Below are 25696 nucleotides of genomic sequence, written 5' to 3'. Positions count from 1 at the left end.
CATGCCTGTAATCCCAGCACATTGGGAGGCCAAAGTGGGAGGATGTCTTGAGCCCAGGAATTCAAGAGCAGGTTGGGCAACAAAGCAAGACCCCATCTCTAAAAACAAAAAAAAATTCAAAAAATTAGCCATGCATGGTAGCACATGCCTTGGTCCTGGCTACTCAGGAGGCTGAGGCAGGAGGATTAGTCGAGCCCAGGAGTTCAAGGCCACAGTCAGCTATGTCATGACACTGCACTCCAGCGTGGGCAACAAAGTGAAACCATGTCTCTAAAAAAAACAGTAAGTAAGAATAATTATATATTAAATCTTTTTCTCTCCTTGAATTGAACAAACAATTTCTCTGAACACATGAGTTCATGGAAGAAACATTTTTCCTCCGTTAACAAAAACCTTTCAGACAGTTTTCTTTCAGGTCGCTTTTATACCAAACACTATTCTTCTTTCTTTTTTTTTTAAGCTTATAATGTTGATTTTAGGAGTAACCTTCACCACCACCTACAACACAAATTATACTCCCTTACTCTGCCAATGAAAATTCTAAAACTTCCCCTGCAGCAGTCATTAAATAATAAATACTTTACTGCCATGATTTTATCCATAAACACTCGATGGTTTACAGATGGATTTGTAAGGATCCCCAGGGAACTACGACTGATCACATCCTATGGCAGTTCTTCTCCACATCCCCTGACCACACTAACTCTTCTCTAGGCAGAGATGTGACAGTCACCACTGAGCCATCTTCCTGGGAGCACAGGGGTCCCCTCCTGACAGCAGAAGTTGCTAGAACGGCTGGAAATACGCATCCCGCTGGCATGACCACTGACGCATATCCGTGGCCCAGTGCAGCTCCCTGGGAAGCATGTTGTTGCACCGTAGGCTCCGCAGCAGGGAATGAGCTCCCAGGAACACCAGACCCTTCAGGTTCCAAGAAGAAAGCAGGCTAATAACTGGAATCACTTATGACAGCCCTGTGGAAACCCTGTCCCTTAGCACCACTACCAAAATAAATGCTATTGTAGTCAATTCAAAAGTTCTTTCTTTCAACTTCTCTTACTTAGACAAACACTTATTGAAGAGCTATTATTTAGCAAGTGTTGTCCCAGATTCTAAGGCTACAGTGCTGGATATATTGCAGCATTCTTCCTCCATTGGCTCACAGTAGCGGGCGACACAGGAAAGGAAGCAGTTAAAATACTATAGGAAGAAAAGGTGAGTGGACAAACTGTGGTACAGCCAGACAATGAAATATTATTCAAAAATAAGAAATGAGCTATCAAGCCATGAAAAGACACAGAGGAACCGTAAATGCAAATTTCTAAATGAAGGAAGGGAGCCAGAAAAGCCTTTATCCTGCATGACTCCAACTGTGCAACATTCGGGAAAAGGTAAAATGATCCAGAGAGTTAAAGGACCAGGGAGTGCCAGGAGCAGCAGAGAGTCAGGGAGGATGAACAGGCAGAACACAGGGGATTTTTAGGGCAATGAAAATATTCTGTGTAATATTACAGTAGTGGAGACATGTCTTTATTCATATCAAAACCCATAGAGTATACAACACCCAGAGTGAACCATAATGTAAACTATGGACTTTAGTTAATAACCATGTATTCATATTTGTTCATGAATTATAACAAATGTCTCACGTTAGTGGAAGGTGTTAATAATGTTAATAACAGAAGAAACTGTGTACAAGGAAGCATAGGTGACAAGTCTCTGTACTATTTGTTCAATGTTTCTGTAAACCTAAAATGGTTCTAAATACCAAAGTCTATTAATTTAAAATCAAAAAAATGTATAGGAACGGCCCATTTTAGCACCAATAACTAATAATGACTGTTGAATGTTTCACAGGCCTGTTGGCACTTAATCTTCACAGCAACCTGTTACTCTCCCCAGTAGGCAGATGATAAAATGAAGTCAGTAAAGTTGAATTCTTTGCCTGGATTCACAAAGTTTGCTAGTGGCTGGCCTAGGTTTGACTACAGAACTCAGGTCTTAACTGTAACAATCTGCGTTTTGCCTCTTCCCTAAAAGACACCATATAAACGCTTGTGAAATGGGGGAACTATTCCTCTTGCCTTGCGTGGAACTGAGGTGGAATCACGAAGTTCTTACTGTGTTCAGAGTACTAATGTTATTTAGACCATAGAAGATTGGAGTGAATGCCAGTCATGCCCCCGTGTAAAATAGATCAGGCCAGAGGTGGTTAGGACTATATATGATGACTCTTCTATACTGAACCTCTTACCAGTCACTGTTGGTCTGGGACAAATGGAGAAAGGATCTTTGATAATAACAGTATTTTATGAGCGATAATCACTTTAAATAAATGAGTAAAAATTTAATGACTTAAAGCTAATCTTTAGAACATCAAGCTATGATGTACCCCCTCCAAGACCGTATTACTCTTCCTAGTGCTGTCTGGTACCAATATCCTACTTGTAGATAATGAACCGGGCTCAAGTAAGTCCTATTCCAGTAGCCTCACCGATGCAATGCAAAATGGAAGAAGCCCCAAAATACAGTAGTAGAGCAGACTCTATCCGCATAAAGATGCATGGCCACAAGAGGGCACTGCAGACACAATGTGGAATGCAGATGCCCACAGGTACCCAGGCGGTCACTCACTGCAAAGAGAACCAACGGGCAAAAGTGAATTCGCTTTCCAATTTTAAAAGACAAATCATGACTTAATCTATAGTAGTGACTTAATCTATATTTAAATCCCAACATGCTGCAGAGCTATTTGGTATTATTCAGAATTAGAATTATTTCCCATAAAAGCTTCCAAAGTAATATTTAAATACTATTAAACTGTGTCTTACTTACACAGTTAAGTGTATTATATACCAAGAAATAAACCTAAATAAAATTGCTAGTCAAGCTGAGCATGGATTAAGTTATCAGAGAATGTCATACCTCTTCATTTCTGCCCAACGCTTGTCAGAGCACCATTCCTTCACTTCGGAGGAACATGTTACAAACTGTTATTAAATATATCTGATAAATTAATAATCAGAATCATCATCAGGACACATCCTACAGTTTTGGGGATAAGGGATTTTTAATATAAAAATTTTCTTGAGTGTTTTCCTACTGTAAGAAATTTTTAGTAACTTTTCGCCTGTATTTATATGATTCAGGCTTTGATCCCAGGAGACTGTCTTAACTCTGCAAATGCCAGGGAATCCATATTTACATCATAGAGATGGGCTATGGCAAATCAAGTCAGTAGCATTGGATGGGGCCAGTTTCGTTTGTTCCTTAAATGAAAAACACAAAGGCTGTGCATTAACTCACGGGACCAGCCATGCTAACAAAGAGGTCTCCACATTGTCAAGGTTAAGCAAGAGGAAACGGGTTTTAAAACACACCTTTACATTTTTATAATGGGGAGATAAAGAGAAGAAAATTGTGCGTCAAAAATGTTTTTGAATCCTCACATGCATATGTGGAAATATAAATTAAAATATGATTATAAGAAGTTATAAAAAGAATTTGTTTTGAAGCACAACATTTTGATACTATTCAAACAATAATATCTATCTTGATGTTTGAAAGAAAGTATAACATTAGGCATCAGGTTTTTTTAATTTTTAGTTTATGATTGAGAATTAAGCCACAATATAAAACCAACAATATTTTCAAAGAGAATTTAGAAGTTATGTTGATTTATGCAAGAAGTAGTGTTATCATATTATTAATACATTAATTAATACAGCTACATTTAAAACCCAGTAGACATGGGTGTACATACCAATATTTTTCTCTTTATTAACAAATAGAGGGAAATTATATGATACTGTTAATCTAATTTCCTGCTCCACAACCCTCTTTTAATTTCTGACATATGTTTACGTCTGAAACAGAGGAGCAAAGCACTTGCAAACACCCCTGCGTTCAGCTGTAACCCTTCTGGAACCCTTGAGGATTTGAGCGACTGGTGTGGAGAGATTGTCAGTATGCAGCGCCCTCTGCTGGCCAATTTATTAAACATCGCGATAAACAAAATTCCCAAGTGTTAATGTTACAATGTGGGGGAAAAAAACTAAGATTCTTTTGGAATTAGCCCTATAATTCCAGAGAGTTACCATTCACTATTATAGTGCCTTAGTGAACAGAGATTTACTTTTATGGAACAAAACAAGCGCAAAGCTACCTGGTACAAAGAAACATCCCCTACAAAGAACGGAAGACATTTAGAGAATGAGACTGTTTATGCCTGCCCAGGTCTCGGGTCCAAAGTCACCCCATCTGTTACCTCTTTCTCAATCTTACTGCCCCTCCTCCGTGTCCCACAGCCTCTCCGTGCTTCCACTTACCATTTCTGCTGCAATCTTTCAGCCTGTATCTTCTCATTGGAACTGGGAGCTCGTCCAGCAGGGATGTGTGTCACTCCTCCTGGAAGCCTCAGACATTACCAAAATTCAGTAACTGTCTGTCCAGTTTGGGTGTTTTCAAAAGCTGTAGAATTAATCATTGGGCCAGAATCAGCAATGTTGCAATGCAATTCCCAGTGATGAATTTAGAAAGTTGTCCTGGACCCCAGAAGTGAAATTTTTAATCATGAAGAGTGGCGAACACAATGTGTGTGGCACAATAAACCTCTGGCTGTGTATTCATTAATTTTAAAGAGGGAAAACGAGTACAACACTACTACTACTACCATTTCCATTTGGGTTCCAGGCCAGATTCTTGGGTTCAGAGGCCACTAAGAAGGGGGAAGGAAGGGAGAGAAGGCAAACTTCTGGGTCAAGGTTTGGGGACGTGGAGGCAAACCTCTGAGACAGAGAGAGGAAGGCAGTCCTCTGAGACAAAGAGAAATCATTCTGGGCTCCTCTGTAGGGCTCAAACTGACTTGGTTTTATCTGGAGTAAAGCAAAAGCAGTCATTTTAATAAATCTTTGAAATTCACATCTTTCCAGGTGCTGTAAGAGCACTGGGAGGACAGAAAGATTAACTAAATCTTTGTCAATGAATATTTAAGCAATATACCAGGAGGCCCTTCAAGTGAGAAACAAAACCTAGTAATTATAAAGAAAAAATTGTGCAATTTTACTACATTAAATAACAACCCTTTACTGTACAAAACAGCATGACCTAAATGTCAAAATACAAGTAACAAACTGGGAAAAGTATCTGCAACACATATGGAAAGTCTACAGTCCTTACTATGTAAAATGCATTTATACAAACCAGTAAGAAAGTGAATGCCAACAACCTAATACAACACACATGAGCAATTTTCAAGAGAGGAAGGAGATTGTGTCTAAGCACTTGTCAATATGGTCAACCTCACTAATAATAAAATGCAACTATTTTACCTACTTGTTAGATTACCTACTTAATCTAACAACTATCAAATAGGTAAAACTAAAAAATTTTATAAACTTTGTGTATTAAAGCAAATGACCCCTCTAATATACTGTTGGCAAGAAAATTTAATTCTACAACTTTCACACAGAACAGTTTGGCACTATCTATCACAATGCACCTTACATGCATGCCCAGCCATGTCTAGGCCTTTTCCCCAGACATCTATTCCCATTGGTAGAAGGATATTCATAGTATTATCATTTTTTAATAGCAAAAAAAAAATCTGGGAACAACCTAAATGTCCATGAGTGGAGGCTGAATAAAGAAATCGTGGGCTGGACGTGGTGGCTCACGCCTGTAATCCCAGCACTTTGGGAGGCCAAGTCAGGTGGATCACTTGAGGTCAGGAGTTCAAGACCAGCCTGGCCAACATGGCAAAACCCTGTCTCTACTAAAAAATACAAAAATTAGCCAGACGTGGTGGTATGAGCCTGTAGTCGCAGCTACTTGGAAGGCTCAGGCAGGAGAATTGCTTGAACCTGGGAGGCCCCATGAGGTTGCAGTGAGCCAAGATTGTGCCACTGCACTCTAGCCTGGGTGACACAGTGAGACTCTCTCTCAAAAAAAAGAAAGAAATAATAGTACACCAACATTTACAGTGTATCAACATTTACAGTGAGATTAGGATTATATATAGTAATTCAGAGAGATTGCTGAGACATTGTTTATTGGGAAAATGTGCAGAATGAAGATGATCATACACTCTCATCTTGTGCTGATAAAGAACATATATGTGTTTATTTATCAACAGCTTCGCTCTGGAAAAGTGTGGAATGACCTCTGGGAAATACGGCTGGGAGAAGACTGAGTTGCACTACATAGAATATCCTCTGGCACTTCTTGTTCATGTTTGACCATATCATTATATTACGCTTTCAAAAATAAATTTTAAAACCTGTGTTTTGGGAGGCTGAGGTGGGAGGATGGCTTGAGGCTAGGAGTTGGAAAAAACCCTGGGCAACATGCTGAGACCCTGTCTCTATTTAAAAACAAAACTATATGAAAAAATAAACATTTCCAGCAGTTTCATCTACAATGTGAATTGCGTATGTGCAGTATCAATAAAGTCCTTCTGTCTAGCTTCTGATTTGTCAGACACACCTAACAGGGTGCAAAGATGTTCAGACTGAGAAGACGAGCACTTGGCTCCCCAGGCAGGGGCTCACAGTGACTGGAGAATGAGGACTGGATCATAGACTCTAGGCAAGGCTGCCCCCCTCTCCCTGTCCCTACTCACTTGGGAGTGGAGCCTTCTCAGCAGAGGCGCCAACCTGAACTCAGGTCATCCAACAGGATGCAGGGGTCTTGAAAGGCAGTACAGACAATGACTCTGGGTCAGACATCCTCGATTGCTCCTAGGCAGATCACTACGCTCAACAAACACCCAGGATCTTCCTGAGAATGAGGAGGGTGTTTCTCCAGCACGGCTTACAGAGAAGCCCCTGAAAGGCCCGTGAGGCCACTGCTGGGGTGTGGAACAGCTGCACTGGTCACACAGGTGGATGCCTATGGCCAGCAGTGCATGAGTTTTTTTCTAAAGGTGTCTCTATCCAGGTAAAACACAAAGTTAGATGGGCTGAAAAACTGATGAGGTTTGAGCACCACTTTTCAATGATTTAAAAGAAGCAAACTGTGCTGACAACATAGGAGTATACACAAGTTATTTCAGATGAGTTTATCAGCAATCTTTGTATTAGGCCATTGTTGCATTGCTATAAAGAAATACCCGAGACTGGTCATTTACAAAGAAAAGAGGTTTAATTGGCTGACAGTTCTGCAGACTGTAGAGGACATGATTGAACATGGTGTCGACGTCTGTTCAGATTCTGGGGAAGCCCCAGGGTGCTTATAGTCATGGCAGAAGGTGAAAGGGGAGCAGACCTCTCATGTGGCGGGAGCAGGAGCAAGAGCAGCAGAGAGTGTGAGGTGCCGCACACTTATAAACAACCAGATCTCACGAGAATTCACTGTCACGAGGACAGCACAAAGGGGATGGTGCTAAACCATTTATGTGAAATCCACCCCCATGATCCAATCATTTCCCACCATGCCCCACCTCCAACCTTGAGGATCACACTTCAATATGAAATTTGGGTGGGGACATGCCTCCAAACCCTTTAAGTGTTCAAACTTTTTGATTATGGGTCCCTACCATAAAAAACTTCTGAGCATGTACTTACATTCTGTGTATATTCACAGAAGCATATAGACTTATCACTGTACTCAATACTGTGCACATTACAATCAAATACAAAACAGAAATGCTTCAAGCGTAACATAAACCACAGTTTTCCTGCCCTCATACTCACCATTTGGAAATAACAGCTGTGAACGGTGCTTCTCACACTTCAGACATCTGCACACTGTTAATGGGTTTTGGGTGCATATGGGGACTGCCATGTTTAGTAAAATCTTAAGAAAAGTTATAACAGTGTTTAAGACTAACATTAAATGTGAAATAATCTCTCTTTCCTGCCATTGAGAAGCCTGAAATCCAGTCCAGTAGAATGCCCAATTCACAGGACAGCTGGTTACTCTACTTCTGGTAAATAGAACCTTCTGATGCAAATTCATGGTCCTCTTGGGAGTCAGTGACTGGTGACTCTCAGCTAGTTCTATACATTCAGCTTAATCATGATCATGGATACAGAAATTGTACAGAAATTCCTATGAAAAATCACTCATAGGAATGGAGACATGCTAAATGGAAGGCCTGTCAGATTCAAAAACTGGAAGTTTGAATTATGTAAATTTAGGAAATCATGGCAAATAAATTCCTCGTCCTCTCTTGGATTGATTTGACTCTGCAAAGTATTCTTTCATTATCAGTGGCAGCATTAGGATGTGGTTTATAAATATTCCCAATAACACCTCATTGATTTCATTTTCTGGGTAGTGAAGAAAATCATGAAGTATGGGAAAGAGTTAAGCTCCCAGTGTGCCCGAGTTTGGTCTCTAATAATTCCTAATATTACAACCTCAACAGTAAAATCTGTAATCATTCAGTTGTAGGTGACAGGTTCAGGCTAGGCCAAATAGTAATATATTCCCAAACCACCACATATCACAAAATCGTCTTTACTGGTTTTATCAACAACATGAAGAAGTGATTTTACCTCTGTGTAAATTTATGCAAACAGCTTTTCTATTAGCAATGTATTTTGGTGTTTTTTTTAAATGCAGTTTCATAGCCCACTTCCTCACTGAAAATATTGTAAATAAAAAACACCTTATGTCTAAGATTTCATCTTCTCCACAATTTTCACTATTTCCTTTAACAACCAGAGTCATGTTGTTGACTGTGAACCTTTCTCTTTGAATAAAGACTGACTATTGGTGGAATCACTTGATTTTTATATAAAAGCCCTTGTTCATTGAACATATTTCAGCCATCTTAAAAATACTAGTCCCCATGCAGGGAACCCCTGGCTTGGGCCCACAGCACAGACCCTCCATCCTGGACTGACTACACTGAGTGATTAACAACCTGCATTTCTCTAAGGTGGAGTCCCCAGGAGACAAGCAAAAGACCCTTGGACACAACCACTACTAATGTCCCTTGCTCTGCTGCATCCAAGTTGGGGAGGGAACATACACCCTGAGATCACCCCCAAGCTGTGGTGGGTAGCTCAGGAGTGCCAAGCTGCAGTCTACAGCCAGCACTCAAGTGGGAGCAGAGCCCAAACTTTCAGAGCATTGAGAGGGAGCATGGCTGCAAGAGTAAGGAAATATAGAGAAGCCACACAACTGAGCAAGAGCTTACCAACAGACTAATATGCCTGAGCACCACCTACTGAATCACACTCCAAAGCTTCAACCCCCAAAATACCTCACTAACATATCCTGCTCTGAAACCAAAGACAAGCAGTCAGCTACAAATAAAGATGCTGCACAAAGCCTTAAACCTGTGAAAACATCCAGAAAAGAAGTCAATTGACTGTACTCAATATACACTGCAGTTAAAGGAACACCCACATGCAGAGATGAGAAAGAACCAATGCAAGAACTCAGGTAATGCACTAGTTCCCCAGCAAGGGTTCTATTCTATTCTATTCTATTCTATTCTATTCTATTCTATTCTATTCTAGCTCTGTCTTTTTAAGATCTATCACTAGGCTGGAGTGCAGTGGCATGATCTTGCTCACTGCAACCTCCGGCCCCAGGTCTGCCAAGCCATTCACCTGCCTCAGCCTCCCAGGCAGCTGGGACTACAGGTGTTTCACCACCAGCTTTCACCTTGGTATTTTTAGTAGAGATGGGGTTTCACCCATGTTGGCCAGGATGGCTCACCTTGACCTTGGTGTGATCCACCCACCTCGGCCTCCCAAAGTGCTGGGAGGGCTTTTAGGTTTCACTGTGCCTGGCCCTTCCAACAAGAGTTCCTAACCAGGCCTCAGCCGCTGAAAGTGCCATGAAATATAATTCAGAATATGGATAGGAACAAAGATCATCAAGATTCAGGAGAATAGCAAAACCCAATCCAAGGAAACTAAGTATCACAATAAAATGATACAGAAGCTGAAAGATGGCATAGCCAGATCCTAATGGATCTAACAGAGCTGAAACATACACTACAAGAATTTCACAGTGCAATTGCAAATATCAACGGTAGAATAGACCAAGCTGAGAAGGGAATCTCAGAAATTAAAGACTGCCTCTCTGAAATAAGACAGTCAAATGAAAATAAAGAAATTAGAATGAAAAAGAATGAACAAATCTCAAAAAATATGAAATTATATAAAGAAGGCAAATCTACTAACCACTGGTGTCCCTGAAAAGGAAGGGGAGAAAGCAAACAACTTGGAAAACAAATTTCAGGATATCATCTATGAAAAATTCCCCAGTCTTGCTGGAGAGGCCAATAGTCAAATTCAGGAAATACAGAGAACCCCTGCAAGATTCTACACCAGAAGATCATCCTTAAAACACATAATCGTCAGATTTACCAAGGTTGAAATGAAAGAATGGTAGAGGCAGCCAGAGAGAAAGGGAAGATTACCTGCAAAGGGAACACCATCAGCCCCTCAGCTGAAACCCTACAAGCCAGAATACACTGGAGGCCTGTATTCAACATTCTTAAAGAAAAAAAAATTAACCAAGAATAGCCAGCCAAACTAAGCTTCCTAAGTGGAGAAGAAATCCTTTTCAGATAAGCAAATTTTGAGGGAGTTTGTTACTACCAGATCTGCCTTACAAAAGACCTTTAAAGGAAAACTAAATATCGAAAGGAAAGACCATTACCAGCAAATACAAGAACACACTTAAATACACAGACCAGTCACACTATAAAGCAACATAATAACCAGTTAAAAACACAATGACAGGATCAAAACCACTCATATCAATACAAACCTTAAATGTAAATAGGCTGAATGCCACCCCCCCGCCTCCACTTAAAAGGCACAGAGTGGTAAGCTGAATAAAAAAGCAAGACCCAAGGATACGCGGTCTTCAAGAAACCCATCTCACATATAATGACACCCACAGGCTCAAAATAAAGAGATGGAGAAAAAAATCTACGAAGCAAATGGAAATCTTAAAAAAGTAGATCCCAAATATCACAAATACATGCACCCAGCATAGGAGCACCCAGATTCCTAAAACAAGTTCTTAGAGACCTTTCAAGAGACATAGACTCACACATAATAATAGTGGAAAACCTCAAAACTCCATTGACAGTATCAGACAGAACATCAAGACAGAAAGTTAACAAAGGTATTTAGAGCCTGAACTCAACATTGGACCAATGCTAGAGCTCTGCAGAACTTTCCACCCAAAAACAACAGAATATACATTCTTCTCATCACCACACAGCACATTGACCACATAATCAAATGTAAAACAATCCTCAGCAAATGCAAAAGAACCAAAATCATACCAAACACATTCTCAGACCACAGCAAAATAAAAATAGAAGTCAGGACTTAAAAATTGCTCAAAACTATCAATTACATGGAAATTAAGCAACATCCTCCTAAATGACTTTTGAATAAATAATGAAATTAGGGGAGAAATCAAGAGTTCTTGGAAACTAATGAGAGCAAAGATATAACATATGAGAATCTCTGGGACGCAGCTAAGGCAGTGTTAAGATGGAAACTCATAGCACAAAACATCCACATCAAAAAGTTAGAAAGAACTCAAATTAACAACCTAATATCACAACTGAAACAACTAGAAAAGCAAGAGCAAACCAACTGCAAAGCTAGCAGAAGACAAGAAATAACCAAAATCAGAGCTGAACTGAAGAAAATTGAGACACAAAAAACCATTCAAACGATCAACAAATCCAGGAGTTTGTGTTTTGGAAAAAAGTAATAAGATAGGCAGGCCACTAGCTAGACTAATAAAGAAGAAAAGAGATAAGATCCAAATAAATACGATGAGAAATGACAAAGGGGATGTTACCACTGACCCCACAGAAATAAAAATAACCAGAAGAATCTACCATGGACACCTCTATGCATGCAAACTAGAAAACCTAAAAGAGATGGATAAATTCCTGGACACATACACCCTTCCAAGATTGATTTTCCAGTGTCAGCCACTGGTACTATGCAACCTCCAATGCTGATTCGAATGTTCGATCATGGAATTTTGTCAATGGCTAGATTGCCATGTTCCCTGGATGAAAACCAGTCAATTTTTATAGCTGGTTTCACAAGCATCTTGTCAATCAAATTTGTAAATTGTACCCATTTTTCTTTAAGGAATTCGCTTTTCCATAATCTCTCTGTAGCATTGGTCATTTATCTACCACTATTGAGGGGGGAAAATAAGTCCATTTTAAAAATTGAAAATATTTAATTTTTTGTTATTCTAAATATCTGCAATTGGCTTACCAAAAAAGGTGATGGGGTTTTGTTTTTAAAAGGCCTCGAAGTTTGTATGGATTGGTGCCACACTTTGAAAGAATTCTAGCCCAGACATCATGCCATAATAAACAGGGATAAATGGATTATATATCTTAAAAAATCCACTGTGAGGGCACTCACACATGACCTTTTGACTGCTTGTTCAAAATCTTCACGCTCAAAAAGTCAACATTTATGAGCATACATAGATTCACATTTTATATTTACCTAGAAACCCACTTACTATTTGCATTTATGAAACTATTTTGACTTTAATATATGCACTGCTATTTTCCTCACTATGTTTATTATTCAATGAAACACTTTTAAGCTTTTGATCCATTTATGAGTATGATACACCACAATACTAATAACTTAACATGCAAATTTAACAAATCTGAATAATACCATGCAAAAATACAAAAATATGCTGGTTGAGATAACTTCCTGTAAATTGGAAGTTAGATAAGGCAGACCAATGGAATCCATAGAGTTCATGCACAGCTTTTTAAAGTATTATTAAGAATGCAATGGCATTTCTATGAAAATCGTAATGAAACGTATGTTACAAATATGTGAAATGTTCATAGGATGTTTTTAAACTTTTTCCTCTAAAATCACCAGCGGCACAGCTGTTAGTCCACAAGAGACCATGAAAGTCCAGAAAACTAAACGTTGTGTTGAGATCTGGATGTGGACATCCCTTCCCAATGTCAAGTTCTACAACATCAATCTCATTGATAGCTTGAAATTGGCCATGGTGGAGTCTTTTATACCTTGAATATGCCCAATCACTATGAATTAAGACTTTTGGGGGTGAGGGAGTGCTGTGGTGATACCCAATTTACCAGCACAATACTGGGAAGGCTGCATTCTTAGGAGCCCTGCTCTAACCATAGAATCCCTTCTTCCCACATTCAATCAGTTGCCAAATCATTCATCCAGTCATTCAACATATACTTGAATATATTGTAGAAGATGCATTGTTCAAAGCCCTGGGTCTAATTGCAAGGGAGTGAACAAAACAGATGTGTTCTGCTCTCATAGATGTATAATCTGGTAGTTGAGACAAAACTGTAAATTAGTTAACAAAAAAAATTATAATATAAAACAAGTGCTATAAAGAAACAGAACTGGGAGTGATGATGCAGTAATAGAAAGGAAACAGACCTGACTCACACATCAGGGAAGGCTCCTCCGAAGAGGGCAAGAGGATGAGGCTGTCAGTTTCCAAAGAGAAGGAAGAGCTCTGAGGATTCTGAGTGGGAAATGCCCACCATGTGCATCCCAGAATGCAGGCAGTGGCTGGAATGCTGGGAGAGAGGAGGGCAAAGGAAAGGAAGCTGAAGAGATGGTCGGGGTTGCATCCTCCTGGTCCTGAAGGCCACAGTGGGGAGTCTGAAGTTTACTTCCAAGAAAATGGGAAATAATGAAACTGTTTTAGGTAAGTGAGCAGCACGTTATTTTATTTATATATATATATAAGAATATATTACATATATAATATAAATATGTCTGTCATATATATGTCTATCATAATATATATTACATATATAATACAGATATATCTGTTATAGCTGGATGGGGAACAGAAGCAGTAGGAAAATTTAGGCAAGATGGAGGTTTGGACTAATGTGGTCAAAAAGTAGATGGAGATTGGTGGATAGATGTGAGACGTAAGACACGAAAACAACAGGGTTTGTTGACTCACTGTCAGGAAAACAGAAATTGAAGATAACAGTGTCCTGGCTTGAGTGACTTAGATGATGATACAACTCATTAAGATTGAGAAGACAGGTAGAGGAACAAAACTGTGAAAGACAAGGGGAAAGAGAGAGACTGGTGGAAACATCCTGTTTGAGAGGCCTCTCAGCAATCCAAGGGCAAGGCCAGGTCGGCATCTGGATAATACTTACAATGCTTCTCCTTTTCTATTACCATTAGCTAAAACCTTCCAGGGATATTTTGTCATCTAACAATGCCCCCCTCATGGAAGCTATCCCATGCAACACTGCTGTATTTGCCTTCTTAAAATGTCATGATTGTCGATTCTCTTTTCAAAAATTGTCCATGCTTCCCTAGATTAACTTCAGCTTCAAGCTCCCATCTGCTCTTACCTCTTGCTACGTCTCTACAAACACCAGCCAAGTTAAAACATTCTCTTGTCACTCCCCAGATTTTTCTGATTGTACATTTCTTCATATCCTGCTCTCTGCTTATAGTTCTCCCATCACCTCTTCAGTTTCCACTACCTCAGACCATACTTATGCACTGTGTAAAGAATCCTGTCAGATGCCCTGATCTTTGTGACATCCTCTCAATTCAAACATGAATATGAATGTGTACCACTTAGGAAGTTGTGTGATGGGTTTTGTAAAAGGAACACACACTTTGGCATCAGAAGCCCTGGGGTAAGTGCTATCCCTATCATTTATTATCTGTGTTTTGAAAAACTTGCTTAACATATTTGGGTTTTGACTTATTCATTTATGAAATGGAAGTACCATGTGTGTTGTGGAAATTCAAGGAAACTGAAAACAAAAATGTTTTCAAACTTTCACACACTGTAACTATCTACATTAGTTTCTCAATTTTTAACCCATGCTCCCTTTTGATAAACACAATAACAATGTTTAGCTTCTGAGTATAAATTCATGTCATAATGTTGAATATTTTTGTAAATACTCATCACTGCCTGGTGAATCTTGCTTCTTTGAATGCAATGCAACCATCCAACTTATACCCACTAGTTAAAATTCCTGTTTGAAGGTAAAAATATGATTGGGTCCACCACTAACATTTATGTATATGGCTTATCATCTTTATTAAGTAACATTATCATCTTACTCATTTTTGCAATACATAAGTATTTATAATACAATCTACTTAGTAAAACCTCAATAAATATTAATTGAATCAATTAATTGATTGGTTTCAATTGCAAATTAATTGAGCATCACAAAGAAATTATTCTTGATGTTGAGAAAATTGAAAATAAGGACCTGGGGAGGATTCTGGGGAGAAAGAAAGCATTGTATACAACATATACAATTCATTTCTTCAGTCACCCTTCATCACCTGAGACACACATTATCTATCTCATTCTACCACTTAGTGGTTTTCACCTTCCGTAAATCATGTCTCTGTGTTTTTGCTCATACTGTTCTCTCTGCTAGGAATGCTCATCCCATTCCCCCGACCAACTCTCAGCACAACCCTTAATCTGCCTAGAGAAAACCTAAATTACAATAGCTGGAACCCAAGGGAGAGTCAGCACCAACAATGCACGAGAGAAAAAAAAATGGTGGAAGAGTGTCATGCCAATGCAAGACTTTCTTTTATGATATACTGTTGAATGTACCAGCGATCAAACTTGACTCAATCCATAAATTACACCCTACTATCCTTGAATCAATAAAACTCATATTCTACTTAGGACCACATGTGTGTAGGGCAAATTCCTTCTGAATCCTCTCTTAAAATGTCTTGGAAACACCAACAGGGCACAGTGGCTCACACCTGTGATCCCAGCACCTTGAGAGGCCGAGGTTGGCAGATCACCAGAGGTCAGGAGTTTGAGACCAGCCTGGCCAACATGGCAAAACCCCATCTCTACTAAAAATACAAAAATTAGCCGGGTTTGGTGGTACAAACCTGTAATCCCACTACTCAGAAGGCTAAGGCAGGAGACTCACTTGAACCTGGGAGGCAGAGGTAGCAGTGAGCCAAGATCGCACTATTGCACTCCAGCCTGGGCAACAAGAGCAAAACTCCATCTCAGAATTAAAAAAAAAAAAAAAAAAAGTCTTGGAAATACCAAAGGCTATAAGAACCAGTCCTTGTCAAAAATAGATATTCTCCTTCTGCCTGATGCCTACTTCCTCTGACCCATCATTTTGACATCCAATAATAGCCCCCAAGAATTGCACACATTTATTGAGAATGTACTGTTTACCAGGAACGTTATCCTTTAATCTTCAAAGTAATCCTATAATGTTGACACTTTCATTGTCCCCATTTTAGGGATGGGGAAACTGAGGATTAGTGAGGTTGAGTGGTTAACTAAGGATTACACGGCCAGTACGCATACAGTGGCAGCAAAATTTGAACCCAAGTCTGTCTGGTTCCAAAGTTCAAACTGTTACACATTGGTTTATGATACCAGTGGCACCATATGATTCTGCTCAGGGGGGCTTTCTTCAGTTTGCCCCAACATGTGTGTTCCCTCTCCTTATTACCCCCATAATTACTGACCACGTGTTTCAAGATTCAGGTTCCTGAACTTCTAAGGTTAGAATCTTAATCAAGAATAGTGCCTAGGCTGGGTGTGGTGGCTCATGCCTGTAATCCCAGCACTTTGGGAGGCCAAGGCAGGTGGATCGCCTGAGCTTAGGAGTTCGAGACCAGCCCAGGTAACATGGTGAAACCCTATCTCTACCAAAAATATGAAAAATTAGCCAGGTGTGGTTGCACACACCTGTGGTCCTAGCTACTTGGGAGGCTGAGGCGGGAGGATTGCTTGAGCCTAGGAGGCCAAGGTTGCAGTAAGCTGAGATCATGCCACTGCACTCCAACCTGGGTGACAGAGTGAGACTCCATCTAAAAAAAAAAAAAAAAAAAAAGAAAGGCCTCTAAATTGATACCATCTTTTTTTTTAATCTAGAGGCTAGTTCCAAAAATAATAGAGATTTTAGACTACAACATTTTTTTCTCTCTGTAGACTTTAACATCTCAAGTATCAGTGATGATTGCTTGTTAAGATGGAGAAGAGAATAGACACAAAATGCTCCTAAACATTTGCCTGCAGTAAAATGCATAAGCTGAATGATGATTAGTAAATAAGATGGCCACATTACAGAAAATAGGTTTAATAAAATGTTGATGAGCTTCCTTTCTTCAAAGGTTAATAACCAGGAACACTTCCAAGCTAGTGTTTCATTGGTAACTCTGAGTTGTAAACATGAAACTTACTTCCCTAACTCTGATATTGCTCATCAACCAGAATTCAGTGCTCCTTAAATTGGTGCTGCCTTGTTGCCATTAGTGGCAATTTAAAAAACGTTTACATTAATCATGAACATAAGCTGATCAGGGAATGCATTTCTTCTAAATCATCTGGGACACAAAAGATGATCTCCTTATGAGAATTATAATTCTATAGAATTATTAGCTTTATTTTTCTAAGTGAGCATCAATTTTTCCTTCAGGACATTTGTGTCTTTGGTATTGAAGAAAGAACTAGATTAATCCTATACTAATCCTGAGAGCTGTAATCCTCTTTTTATTTTCAAATCCATATCAGTGCAATGTGACCAGCATGTAAACGACCATTCCCTGTTCTTTTTTTTTTTTTTTTAATTTATTTATTATTATTATACTGTAAGTTGTAGGGTACATGTGCATAACGTGCAGGTTTGTTACATATGTATACTTGTGCCATGTTGCTGTGCTGCACCCATCAACTCGTCATTTACATCAGGTATAACTCCCAATGCAATCCCTCCCCCATCCCCCCTCCCCATGATAGGCCCCGGTGTGTGATGTTCCCCTTCCCGAGTCCAAGTGATCTCATTGTTCAGTTCCCACCTATGAGTGAGAACATGCGGTGTTTGGTTTTCTGTTCTTGTGATAGTTTGCTAAGAATGATGGTTTCCAGCTGCATCCATGTCCCTACAAAGGACGCAAACTCATCCTTTTTTATGGCTGCATAGTATTCCATGGTGTATATGTGCCACATTTTCTTAATCCACTCTGTCACTGATGGACATTTGGGTTGATTCCAAGTCTTTGCGATTGTGAATAGTGCTGCAATAAACATACGTGTGCATGTGTCTTTAGAGCAGCATAATTTATAATCCTTTGGGTATATACCCAGTAATGGGATGGCTGGGTCATATGGTACATCTAGTTCTAGATCCTTGAGGAATCGCCATACTGTTTTCCATAATGGTTGAACTAGTTTACAATCCCACCAACAGTGTAAAAGTGTTCCTATTTCTCCACATCCTCTCCAGCACCTGTTGTTTCCTGACTTTTTAATGATCGCCATTCTAACTGGTGTGAGATGGTATCTCATTGTGGTTTTGATTTGCATTTCTCTGATGGCCAGTGATGATGAGCATTTTTTCATGTGTTTGTTGGCTGTATGAATGTCTTCTTTTGAGAAATGTCTATTCATATCCTTTGCCCACTTTTTGATGGGGTTGTTTGTTTTTTTCTTGTAAATTTGTTTGAGTTCTTTGTAGGTTCTGGATATTAGCCCTTTGTCAGATGAGTAGATTGCAAAAATTTTCTCCCATTCTGTAGGTTGCCTGTTCACTCTGATGGTAGTTTCTTTTGCTGTGCAGAAGCTCTTTAGTTTAATGAGATCCCATTTGTCAATTTTGGCTTTTGCTGCCGTTGCTTTTGGTGTTTTAGACATGAAGTCTTTGCCCATGCCTATGTCCTGAATGGTACTACCTAGGTTTTCCTCTAGGATTTTTATGGTATTAGGTCTAACATTTAAGTCTCTAATCCATCTTGAATTAATTTTCGTATAAGGAGTAAGGAAAGGATCCAGTTTCAGCTTTCTACTTATGGCTAGCCAATTTTCCCAGCACCATTTATTAAATAGGGAATCCTTTCCCCATTTCTTGTTTCTCTCAGGTTTGTCAAAGATCAGATGGCTGTAGATGTGTGGTATTATTTCTGAGGACTCTGTTCTGTTCCATTGGTCTATATCTCTGTTTTGGTACCAGTACCATGCTGTTTTGGTTACTGTAGCCTTGTAGTATAGTTTGAAGTCAGGTAGCGTGATGCCTCCAGCTTTGTTCTTTTGACTTAGGATTGTCTTGGAGATGCGGGCTCTTTTTTGGTTCCATATGAACTTTAAAGCAGTTTTTTCCAATTCTGTGAAGAAACTCATTGGTAGCTTGATGGGGATGGCATTGAATCTATAAATTACCTTGGGCAGTATGGCCATTTTCACGATATTGATTCTTCCTATCCATGAGCATGGTATGTTCTTCCATTTGTTTGTGTCCTCTTTTATTTCACTGAGCAGTGGTTTGTAGTTCTCCTTGAAGAGGTCCTTTACATCCCTTGTAAGTTGGATTCCTAGGTATTTGATTCTCTTTGAAGCAATTGTGAATGGAAGTTCATTCATGATTTGGCTCTGTGTTTGTCTGTTATTGGTGTATAAGAATGCTTGTGATTTTTGCACATTAATTTTGTATCCTGAGACTTTGCTGAAGTTGCTTATCAGCTTAAGGAGATTTTGGGCTGAGACAATGGGGTTTTCTAAATATACAATCATGTCATCTGCAAAGAGGGACAATTTGACTTCTTCTTTTCCTAACTGAATACCCTTGATTTCTTTCTCTTGCCTGATTGCCCTAGCCAGAACTTCCAACACTATGTTGAATAGGAGTGGTGAGAGAGGGCATCCCTGTCTTGTGCCAGTTTTCAAAGGGAATTTTTCCAGTTTTTGCCCATTCAGTATGATATTGGCTGTGGGTTTGTCATAAATAGCTCTTATTATTTTGAGGTACGTTCCATCAATACCGAATTTATTGAGCGTTTTTAGCATGAAGGGCTGTTGAATTTTGTCAAAAGCCTTTTCTGCATCTATTGAGATAACCATGTGGTTCTTGTCTTTGGTTCTGTTTATATGCTGGATTATGTTTATTGATTTGCGAATGTTGAACCAGCCTTGCATCCCAGGGATGAAGCCCACTTGATCATGGTGGATAAGCTTTTTGATGTGTTGCTGAATCCGGTTTGCCAGTATTTTATTGAGGATTTTTGCATCGATGTTCATCAGGGATATTGGTCTAAAATTCTCTTTTTTTGTTGTATCTCTGCCAGGCTTTGGTATCAGGATGATGTTGGCCTCATAAAATGAGTTAGGGAGGATTCCCTCTTTTTCTATTGATTGGAATAGTTTCAGAAGGAATGGTACCAACTCCTCCTTGTACCTCTGGTAGAATTCAGCTGTGAATCCATCTGGTCCTGGACTTTTTTTGGTTGGTAGGCTATTAATTGTTGCCTCAATTTCAGAGCCTGCTATTGGTCTATTCAGGGATTCAACTTCTTCCTGGTTTAGTCTTGGAAGAGTGTAAGTGTCCAGGAAATTATCCATTTCTTCTAGATTTTCCAGTTTATTTGCGTAGAGGTGTTTATAGTATTCTCTGATGGTAGTTTGTATTTCTGTGGGGTCGGTGGTGATATCCCCTTTATCACTTTTAATTGCGTCAATTTGATTCTTCTCTCTTTTCTTCTTTATTAGTCTTGCTAGTGGTCTGTCAATTTTGTTGATCTTTTCAAAAAACCAACTCCTGGATTCATTGATTTTTTGGAGGGTTTTTTGTGTCTCTATCTCCTTCAGTTCTGCTCTGATCTTAGTTATTTCTAGCCTTCTGCTAGCTTTGGAATGTGTTTGCTCTTGCTTCTCTAATTCTTTTAATTGCGATGTTAGAGTGTCAATTTTAGATCTTTCCTGCTTTCTCTTGTGGGCATTTAGTGCTATAAATTTCCCTCTACACACTGCTTTAAATGTGTCCCAGAGATTCTGGTATGTTGTATCTTTGTTCTCATTGGTTTCAAAGAACATCTTTATTTCTGCCTTCATTTCGTTATGTACCCAGTAGTCATTCAGGAGCAGGTTGTTCAGTTTCCATGTAGTTGAGCGGTTTTGATTGAGTTTCTTAGTCCTGAGTTCTAGTTTGATTGCACTGTGGTCTGAGAGACAGTTTGTAATAATTTCTGTTCTTGTACATTTGCTGAGGAGTGCTTTACTTCCAATTATATGGTCAATTTTGGAGTAAGTACGATGTGGTGCTGAGAAGAATGTATATTCTGTTGATTTGGGGTGGAGAGTTCTATAGATGTCTATTAGGTCTGCTTGCTGCAGAGATGAGTTCAATTCCTGGATATCCTTGTTAACTTTCTGTCTCGTTGATCTGTCTAATGTTGACAGTGGAGTGTTGAAGTCTCCCATTATTATTGTATGGGAGTCTAAGTCTCTTTGTAAGTCTCTAAGGACTTGCTTTATGAATCTGGGTGCTCCTGTATTGGGTGCATATATATTTAGGATAGTTAGCTCTTCCTGTTGAATTGATCCCTTGACCATTATGTAATGGCCTTCTTTGTCTCTTTTGATCTTTGATGGTTTAAAGTCTGTTTTATCAGAGACTAGGATTGCAACCCCTGCTTTTTTTTGTTCTCCATTTGCTTGGTAAATCTTCCTCCATCCCTTTATTTTGAGCCTATGTATGTCTCTGCGTGTGAGATGGGTCTCCTGAATACAGCAGACTGATGGGTCTTGACTCTTTATCCAGTTTGCCAGTCTGTGTCTCTTAATTGGAGCATTTAGTCCATTTACATTTAAGGTTAAGATTGTTATGTGTGAACTTGATCCTGCCATTATGATATTAACTGGTTATTTTGCTCATTAGTTGATATAGTTTCTTCCTAGCCTCGATGGTCTTTACATTTTGGCATGTTTTTGAGATGGCTGGTACCGGTTGTTCCTTTCCATGTTTAGTACTTCCTTCAGGGTCTCTTGTAAGGCAGGCCTAGTGGTGACAAAATCTCTAAGCATTTGCTTATCTGTAAAGGATTTTATTTCTCCTTCACTTATGAAACTTAGTTTGGCTGGATATGAAATTCTGGGTTGAAAATTCTTTTCTTTAAGAATGTTGAATATTGGCCCCCACTCTCTTCTGGCTTGTAAAGTTTCTGCCGAGAGATCTGCTGTGAGTCTGATGGGCTTCCCTTTGTGGGTAACCCGACCTTTCTCTCTGGCTGCCCTTAAGATTTTTTCCTTCATTTCAACTTTGGTGAATCTGGCAATTATGTGTCTTGGAGTTGCTCTTCTCGAGGAGTATCTTTGTGGCATTCTCTGTATTTCCTGGATTTGAATGTTGGCCTGCCCTACTAGGTTGGGGAAGTTCTCCTGGATGATATCCTGAAGAGTGTTTTCCAACTTGGTTCCATTTTCCCCCTCACTTTCAGGCACCCCAATCAGACGTAGATTTGGTCTTTTTACATAATCCCATACTTCTTGCAGGCTTTGTTCATTTCTTTTTCTTCTTTTTTCTTTTGGTTTCTCTTCTCGCTTCATTTCATTCATTTGATCCTCAATCGCTGATACTCTTTCTTCCAGTTGATCGAGTCGGTTACTGAAGCTTGTGCATTTGTCACGTATTTCTCGTGTCATGCTTTTCATCTCTTTCATTTCGTTTATGACCTTCTCTGCATTAATTAGTCTAGCCGTCAATTCTTCCACTTTTTTTTCAAGATTTTTAGTTTCTTTGCGCTGGGTACGTAATTCCTCCTTTAGCTCTAAGAAATTTGATGGACTGAAGCCTTCTTCTCTCATCTCGTCAAAGTCATTTTCCGTCCAGCTTTGATCCGTTGCTGGCGATGAGCTGCGCTCCTTTGCCGGGGGAGATGCGCTCTTGTTTTTTGAATTTCCAGCTTTTCTGCCCTGCTTTTTCCCCATCTTTGTGGTTTAATCTGCCTCTGGTCTTTGATGATGGTGATGTACTGATGGGGTTTTGGTGTAGGTGTCCTTCCTGTTTGATAGTTTTCCTTCTAACAGTCAGGACCCTCAGCTGTAGGTCTGTTGGAGATTGCTTGAGGTCCACTCCAGACCCTGTTTGCCTGGGTATCAGCAGCAGAGACTGCAGAAGATAGAATATTTCTGAACAGCAAGTGTACCTGTCTGATTCTTGCTTTGGAAGCTTCCTCTCAGGGGTGTACTCCACCCTGTGAGGTGTGGGGTGTCAGACTGCCCCTAGTGGGGGATGTCTCCCAGTTAGGCTACTCAGGGGTCAGGGACCCGCTTGAGCAGGGAGTCTGTCCCTTCTCAGATCTCAACCTCCCTGTTGGGAGATCCACTGCTCTCTTCAAAGCTGTCAGACAGAGTCGTTTGGGTCTGCAGAGGTATCTGCTGCTTTGTTATTGTTTACTCTGCCCTGCCCCCAGAGGTGGAGTCTACAGAGACAGGCAGGTTTCCTTGAGCTGCTGTGAGCTCCACCCAGTTCGAGCTTCCCAGCAGCTTTGTTTACCTACTTAAGCCTGAGCAATGGCGGGCGCCCCTCCCCCAGCCTTGCTGCTGCCTTGCCGGTAGATCACAGACTGCTGTGATAGCAATGAGGGAGGCTCCGTGGGTGTGGGACCCTCCCAGCCAGGTGTGGGATATGATCTCCTGGTGTGCCTGTTTGCTCAAAGCGCAGTATTGGGGTGGGAGTTACCCGATTCTCCAGGTGTTGTGTGTCTCAGTTCCCCTGGCTAGGAAAAGGGATTCCCTTCCCCCTTGCGCTTCCCAGGTGAGGCAATGCCTCGCCCTGCTTCAGCTCTCGCTGGTCGGGCTGCAGCAGCTGACCAGTACCGATCTTCCGGCACTCCCCAGTGAGATGAACCCAGTACCTCAGTTGAAAATGCCGAAATCACCGGTCTTCTGTGTCGCTGGCGCTGGGAGTTAAAGACTGGAGCCGCTCCTATTCGGCCATCTTGCTCCGCCCCCCGACCATTCCCTGTTCTATTTGCCAGTGATTTACATGCCAAAGGTATTTTCCCAAGGACTCCTGCCATCGTAAGATCAAACTTACCAAGGTCCCCAAGTCTTCTGAATCGATTCAAAAGTAGAGAGAATTGGATTTGAGAGTGGCTCCTAGGCCTGGTCATCAGAAGTGACTGCCAGGCAACCTGCCACAGCGTGGAGTAGCTTGGGAGTTCCAGCTGCCAGTGGTGGCTGCCAGTGCCTGCACTCACTCCCTCTGGAGCAGGAAACTTAGTGTATCCTACTTAGTGTATCAACTGTAACTGCCAGCAGGCATTCTGCCGTAGACAGGAGTCTTAAAAGTGCAATAAGAGAACTGGAACTGGCAGAGGCCTCCCCCACGTAATTGAATCTGAGCTTTCTGGGAATTCACTACTTTGACTTCGGACCACAGGCATGCTTGACCTTCTCCTCCACTCAGGTCCGCAATTGAATCAAGTCTTGTAATTACACCTGGAGCCATGCCAGACTCCATCTGTATCTTACAGTGGGGACTTAAGGGAAGCAGCTTCCCTTCCATTGGCAGGACCTCTTGAAAAACTGACCAGACCTTCACGAGCACCAACTCTTATGATATTATAGTGGTCATCAATAGCAAACTATTTCGGAGCAAGGTAGCATTCTAGGATTTCCCGAGGACCAAAGTTTAGCAAATCATCTATGACTCTCAGGGGACTTCTCAGTTCATGTCAGGTATAAACACATAGGCATTTTGTTTTACCGCCATCAGAATCAGCTGGAGAGAAAATCTTTCCTGCTTTATCATTCAGACCAAATTTCAGGAAAAATTCTTATGGGAAATTGGGGAAAACCATCTCAGCCTGCAAAATGGATTTTAAATAAAGATAACTTCTCTTTATCATTAGTATGCATGCTAGTGTACCTTTACAAAATCTTAGTTTTGAATCTCCATCATTTTACTTTATTCTGACTCTATTAAAGAACAAAAAGCCATTCTTCTTAAGATCACCAGGGAATGATGAAATGCCTCTGCCCAGTTTGAGAGCTTGCAGGGAGGCAGTCCCTTGAACAATGTGTATGGGAGCAGACGCCAGTTATCACTGGCCCTTTCATGCACATGGTATTAGGAAGAGCACGTTCACCCTCCCCACCTCCACATCCTCAAGTAAATGGTCATAAATGTATAACTACATGCTTGATTACTTGCAAAAACTACTATTTAACACTCTGAGGGTATAACTCCATCTCTCTAAAAGTTTTGTGACTGGATGTATAATCAGTTGCATTTGTCCTTCACCGAAGGAAAACAGGCCTGAGCCTCTCAGAGGGTTGCCCCATCTAAAGCACCTGGAAAGTTTCCTTTGTCCTATTTACCCCCATTGTCAGAACTGGATACAAGTCATGCCTAAGGATCCCAGTTAATATGGAGCCTGCCTGTCTGGTAACTAACTCAAGCCACTTCCAAGGAGAAGGTAGCAGAGCTGGAGGCTCACATAGTCCACTCAAACATAGGCCTCCACAAGAGCTTGGCTTGCAATCTGAGATTGGCATCATTGATGTCTTGTACCACTGGATTGATCCAAGAGCCACCCTCTCCCATCCCTATTCCAATTCTTCTTTCATCATCTACTACTTTCTTATCTACACCCAGTTAATATTTGGCTTTAACAGAAGAGCCACCCCCTGCCTTCTCCCTCCTTCTCCATCTAGGCCCAGTACATTTTCCCCTCAGTTCATGCAGTGAAAAGGGGGTATGGTCACACATCTTTCAAGCCTGTATCTGACACAGCCCAGAGAAGCAGAAAAAACACACAGGTGTAGTTTCAGACCTCGGTGGAATTCTCACTCTGTCACAACCCGACAGCTATACCTTCAGAAAGACAATCTCCCTGCATATAGAGGTGTTTCATTGTGGTTGGGTTGGTTGATTTCTAAGAAAGCTCATACTAATGGA

General features: G+C 40.4%; 1 long non-coding RNA gene across 1 annotated transcript in view; it reads right to left on the bottom strand.

Moving 5' to 3' along the window:
• Nucleotides 1-243: 243 nt before the first annotated feature.
• The window catches only part of LOC110741821, a 35904-nt gene continuing 10451 nt past the window's right edge, over nt 244-25696 (bottom strand). Inside the window, exons 2-3 of the long non-coding RNA XR_002518756.2 lie at nt 4329-4470; nt 244-2633 (exon numbers count right to left, since the gene is read on the bottom strand). This is a non-coding gene — a long non-coding RNA (uncharacterized LOC110741821). The remainder of the gene's footprint in view (nt 2634-4328; nt 4471-25696) is intronic.

The sequence above is a fragment of the Papio anubis genome, chromosome 19 (assembly GCF_008728515.1).
Source record: "Papio anubis isolate 15944 chromosome 19, Panubis1.0, whole genome shotgun sequence".
Classification (NCBI taxonomy): Eukaryota; Metazoa; Chordata; class Mammalia; order Primates; family Cercopithecidae; genus Papio; species Papio anubis.
This window is presented reverse-complemented; position numbering and strand designations above follow the sequence as displayed.